Raw genomic sequence first — 6,813 nt, 5'->3', positions numbered from 1 at the left:
TCGACAGCTAAGCCACTCTAGAGAGCCAGTGGAAGGCCTCAGTCAGATGACCAAAAGCTCCAGCTATGGGTCATCGTATGACAAAGACCCGCGTCAGGGAACACTTGTCTTTTTTCCTGATAAACCTTACCTAACCTAACATAGGATTCTCTGTTGAAGGTATACACTAGATTTCCCTTTATTGTTATAATAAAAAAAGAAGCGCTAAACCCACAAGGTTCAAAGTTTCCCCTCAGGTACAGGCTGGTGCTGCCCTACGATGGTAACTGGGGCAAAAGGCTACACAACGGATCATGGAACGGAATGGTGGGCATGGTACACAGACAGGTCAGTAGCAACCCATGGTTATGCCCAGTATTGTGAATAATAATAATAATAATAATAATAATAATAATAATAATAATAATAATAATAATAATAATAATAATAATAATAATAATAATAATTCGACTCAAAGATGAAGTCAGTCCTCTCTGTCAGTCCCCCTCTGTACTAATATTCATTGCATAATGTAACTCATTAATTCCCTGCGATTTTCAGTGCAAAAATTCCGAATGTGTTTATCACACCAGAAAGATTACCTTCCTGTGTTCGAGGGAAGACGGTAATAAGATCCTCCATACCTCATTCCATTTAAAGTTATTAAGCTAGTAAACTGAAAGTGGTAATGGACTACTATCAAAGAATAAACTTGAAGAATGGACCTGGAGTCGAACTGTGGACCTGACAGTGGTACAGCGTTATGCTTGCTATATAATAGGACCATGGTTCGAATCCCCCGTTCCTTCTTTTCTTTGTTTATTGAGTTATCTTTAGTTCCTGATCTTGACAAAATTATCAGCAAGATGTTCTGGTTGTTTCAGTTGCGTCAGATTCCTGCAGAGGGATGCTTAGCAAGCATCCCTCTGAACGAATCTGCTGAGACCACTTACGCGTTTCTGCAGTATTGCAAGCTTCTGATGTTGATTGCAACACGAAAGGCTTATTATTCAACTCCTCCTGGGGTTGTTTTGCATCTTGTATCGCTTCGTGATTCTTGCATAATATATATAATATACATAGATCTACTGTACATCTCTCTGGTGTGGATCAGGAGGCTGATCTTGGGGTGGGACCTTTCACCATCACGCTGGAGCGAGCACAAGTCATCGAGTTTACTTTCCCTTACTACGTGGAGCCCTCAGCCATCCTCACCCCGGCCTTCAGACAAACCAGGAAGATCACAGCTTTCCTCGATCCCTTCCACTACGAGGTAATACTGCTTCTGTTTTCATGTTGTGCTAACTCGATCTATTCCATTGCCGTTCTTTGTCTTAATGTTATATATGTTTATATAAGAACAAAAGAACATAAGAAAGAAGGAACACTGCAGCAGGCTTACTGGCCCATGCGAGGCCAGTGCTAGTAATTTATGTGGTATACATACATATACATGCAATAAGATCACAGTAAACAGGTGATTTCAAAATATGCAAAACAACCACTCTGAAAGAATAGAGAAATTCCAAGCGCTTTCGTGACTACTCACATTATCAAGGAACAATGATAATGTGAGTAGTCACGAAAGCGCTTGGAATTTCTCTATTCTTTCAGAGTGGTTGTTTTGCATATTTTAAAATCACCTGTTTACTGTGATCTTATTGCATATATATATATATATATATATATATATATATATATATATATATATATATATATATATATATATATATATATATATATATATATATATATATATATATATATATATATATATATATATATATATATATATATATATATATATACACACATATATATATATATATATATATATATATATATATATATATATATATATATATATATATATATATATATATATATATATATATATATATATATACACTGAGATTTTATATCACTGTGTATATAAAAAACATTAATTTTCCGATGAGAGTTTGATCATTTTCCTAGTAACACCAGAGTCTAGTGCAGTTTTGTCTGGCTGTCTTGCATATGAGAGCGAGGCGCTCGTGTGTGTTGCGTTGTGTTGTTATATTCTAGCTTCGTAGAGGAAAATGATGGAGGAAGAGATCCTGTAGGACCTCAACATATCCAGTGGGATTTCAAGAGATCCTGTAGGACTTCAAAAGATCCCGTACGTTCTCAAGAAACGAAGATGATCCCTCCTTTTTTTCAGTTGTGGGACACTTCCAGTCCCACCACCACAATACAACAAACGAGGGGGAATCAACAGGTTGTTTTTGAGAACGTCACAGGATTTATACTGTGTTACCTCAGTGTATTAAAAAATTGGTGTGTGAGGGGCTTGGACAACCAACAGGCGGGTGTGACCGTCTTAGATAATAGTGGAGGCAAATGATTTCCCAGGACTTGATGAGCTGTTGGAGTGTGAGCAAGAAAAAAATTGTGAAGGGATTCAAGACAACCGCTTTGAGGGACTTGAGTCCTGGGGGTGGGAAGTACAGTGCCTGCACTCTGAAAGACGAGTGGGGATATTTGGAGCTTTAAGGAGCATCTAAACCGTAGCATAGGCGTACCTCTGGCGTGAGAATAATAGAGTGAATGATGGTGAAAGTATTTCTTATTTTTCGGGTCACCCTGCCTCGGTGGGAGACGCCCAGTGTTTATATATATATATATATATATATATATATATATATATATATATATATATATATATATATATATATATATATATATATATGCAAAACAATCACTGTGAAAGAATAGAAAAATTCCAAGCGCTTTCGTGACTACTCTCATTATCCTTGATAATGTGAGTAGTCACGAAAGCGCTTGGAATTTCTCTATTCTTTCACAGTGGTTGTTCTGCATATTCTGAAATCACCTGTTTACTGTGATCTTATTGCATATATATATATATATATATATATATATATATATATATATATATATATATATATATATATATATATATATATATATATATATATATATATATATATCTATATATATATATATATATATATATATATATATATATATATATATATATATATATATATATATATATATATATATATATAATTTTGGTTTTGCAGGTCTGGTTGGCCATCCTAGCTACTATGTTAACACTGGGTCCTATTATGAACTCGATGGCTCACATACAGTGGCTCAGCTTCCTGTATCCACACAGTGAGATGATCTGCTGTAGCCCCGTCACTCTCCTGGGACACTACTGGATGCTGTGCGCTTCTCTCCTCCAGCAGGGTAAGTCACGGCAGGCAGTTTCTCTTGTAAAAATATGCATGAGAATCCTTTGAAGAGGGGAATGCTTGCAGCTACCACTCAGATCAAACCTTACCTCATGTAAGGCGCAGGTCGAAAAAAGCGTACAATATACTTAATGTACAGACGTTTCTTGTAGCCCATGTACTCAATCGACAGGAGTGGTGTATCCTATGAACTCAGCGTCGCGGGTGGTGTTCGGAACGTGGATAGCGGCGGTGATCGCCCTCTCCTGCGCCTACACCGGTGGTCTCATCTCCTTCCTCACCGTGCCCAAGACAGAGAGAATCATCAACTCACTTCACGACCTGCCTCAGCAAACAGACTTCAAGTGGACATTCAGGAAGGGGTCAGCCCACGAGTCCCTCTTTTTGGTGAGTATTTGCCACAGAGAAAGAATAAACACACACACACACACACACACACACACACACACACACACACACACACACACACACACACACACACACACACACACACACACTACTAGGAAAACATGAAACTCGTAGGGGGTTATGCAGCAGTTTTGCCAGATTAATACACTTTTTATTTAGCTAGGGTTCACGAAGGATAATAATGAGAAAGGGAAGGATTAGGATAGGCGTGAACAGTGAAAAAAGTTGTGGGTAGACAGAGAAGAGAGAGAGAAGTGTAAGAAAGGTTAAGTGACCTGACCACTTTGGGTGATGAACTGTCTTTAAAAAGACCCTTAAAACACTTAGAGAAGTTGAATTCTAATAAACCAAACCACCCAAACCAACTGTCTACTAGTGTCGTGAAATACCGTGAATAAATTTAGTGTACACTAAAGGCAATACAGTATTTAACGAACCGTTTGAAGAAGAGAAAGTGTCGAGTGACTGGGAACTAGCAAGTGTTAACTCTATATTAAGTTTTACGTAAATAAATGGAAGCCTAATAACAGAAAGATTATTTTATGGAACATAACTAAACTCCCTGGGGGAGTGGAGAAGAATTCTTCCTCCGTAAGCCATGCGTGTTCTAAGAGGCGACTAAAATGCCGGGAGCAAGAGGCTAGTAACCCCCTTCTCCTGTATGTATTACATTAAAAATATGAAAAACATTTTTACTTCTCTTTCGGGTGACGCTGCCTCGGTGGGAGACGGCTGATGTGTAACAAAAACTGAACCATAAATCAACATGAATTTCGCAACAGCATCACATCTGACTATTAAACTTGAGTTTCTGTTCGAATATACAAAAAAATATTGCTAGGGATCTGTCCCTCCTGGTTAAGCAGGGAGAGTTGCGACCCCCTACGGGCTTAGCGCTTCTCCATGAGTGTATTAGCATCACTTACATAAAGTGTTGGTGGCAGGGCGAGGGAGCAGAGGGGATCTACGCCAAGATTGGTGCGCCATTCCGTCAGGACGACAGTGACCTGGACACCAGCAACACTGAAGCCATTGCTAAGGTGCTGAGAGGCACTCACTTCTTCATCAAGGTAGAAACTCTCTTTCTCTCCTCAACCTCAGCCTCTTTCTCCTCCTCCTCCTCCTTCTCTTCTTCACCCTCCTAAATAATCTCTTTAGAATCCCCTTCCTCTATTTTCTGTTTCTTGTCCTCTATTTTTCTCTTCCTCTCTCTCTTATCATTTTCCTCCTGCTCTTATTCCTCCTCCTCCTTTTCCTCCTCATCCTTCATCCTCCTCTTGGCTGAAGCTTTCTTGAGTTATGAGGAAATTAAAATCGAAAAGTTGAAGGAAGAAGAGAGAAAAAAGAAAACAAATTTAGATAACCTGTTAAAAGTCCCCCCCTCGAGGATACCTAATAAAAATAATAAATAATAATAATAATAATAATAATAATAATAATAATAATAATAATAATAATAATAATAATAATAATAATAATAATAATAATAATAATAATAATAATTATTGTTATAAGAATAAAAAAGGATAATGATAATAACATTGATAATAATAAAAATAATAATTCGAAATGTTTTATAACACCCGTACCGGCTTAGCGCCTTTGTGTAAAACTAATAATAATTCTATTATTACTGTCTCCCTTTGTGTGTGTGTGTGTGTGTGTGTGTGTGTGTGTGTGTGTGTGTGTGTGTGTGTGTGTGTGTGTGTGTGTGTGTGTGTGTGTGTGTGTGTGTGTGTGTGTGTGTGTGTGTGTGTGTGTGTGGCCGGGGTGCAGGAGCGATCCTTCCTGGACTTCGTCATAGAAGAGAACTACCGCAGGACGGGCCGGTGCAACCTCCAGCTGGCGGCTGGTGAGTTCTTCCCAGCTGGCTTCGGCTGGATCCACCGCAAGCACGACTCTATCGGTCAGCTCTTCAACAGAGAGTGAGTACACTCTTGCATTTCCAATCTTGTGCACTGTAACCTGGAGTGTCGTTGCAGAGTCACCCAAAGAAGTCACCCGTATCTATCTAACACAGAAAATACATGTAAAATCTAGTCATTATCACAATTTTTCATGTTAAAACCTTCCGATCTGAAGAAAGCAACAAAGAATATAACATCGACAATTAACAATAAAGACGCCATGAACCTCATGGTCTCTCTTCACAGGTTCGTTCTCATGCAGCAGATGGGATTATTCCAGACCTGGAAGCTGAAATACTGGCCCAGACCCAACGAGTGTACTAAGAGAAGCTCCAGAGCAACAACCACCAAGGTATACGTCTCTTCTACTAGCATACAAAATACCTTCTACTAGCATATAATATACCTTCTGTCATATAATATACCTTCTTCTAGTATATATACCTTCTACTAACATATAATATACCTATCATATAATATACCTTCTTCTAGTGTATATACCTTCTACTAACATATATACCTACTAGTATCAGATTGCTTTTTGCTATTTTTTTGACACACCTCTCATGTTTTCTTAAGATAGATTCAAATAACTTTACTAACATAATTGTTAGTACATTACTAATAAAATTGCTAGTACAATAATACTATAATTGCTAGTATGTTACTAGTATAATTGCCAACATACTATTGATAGACAGGAAACCAGGAGCATTCGAGTTTGAAGTAAATGAAATTTTAATTGCAGATGAATGCGATTATAAATTTAATAAGTGTAATTGAGTCTTTGTATTTCTCATTAGCTATGATGGGCTGATGAGAAATGCAACTGGAAAATAATGTGGCAATACCGACAAGATGTGGAAAAATTCACTTATGTGCGTTTCGCCACGAGTGATTTCTTCAGTCCTGAGGATTAAATAAGTCAAATGTGGCGAAACGTTTCCTGTATATTAGTGTCCTTTTCCACATAAAAGAAATTACAACTTATTTTTTTTCTTGATCAAGCAATTGTAATCGAAAATCTGGAAGAAGAGTGAATAAAATTGTAATTGTCTTCGAGTCATGTAAATAATCCAAGCCTGCAAGTCTTGCTCTGCCTACAAAAAAGATCATCTTACGTCTAGTAGTTACTAAACTCGTATGTTTTCCACAGGCTTTGAACTTCTCTGACATGCTGGGATCGTTTACAGTCCTTGGCTTCGGATTTCTGTGTGGCTTGGTGATCCTGGCATCAGAGTGCTATTATAAGGTAA

The sequence above is a fragment of the Cherax quadricarinatus genome, chromosome 73 (genome assembly GCF_038502225.1).
Source record: "Cherax quadricarinatus isolate ZL_2023a chromosome 73, ASM3850222v1, whole genome shotgun sequence".
Taxonomy (NCBI): Eukaryota; Metazoa; Arthropoda; class Malacostraca; order Decapoda; family Parastacidae; genus Cherax; species Cherax quadricarinatus.
Note: the sequence above shows the minus strand (reverse complement) of the source record.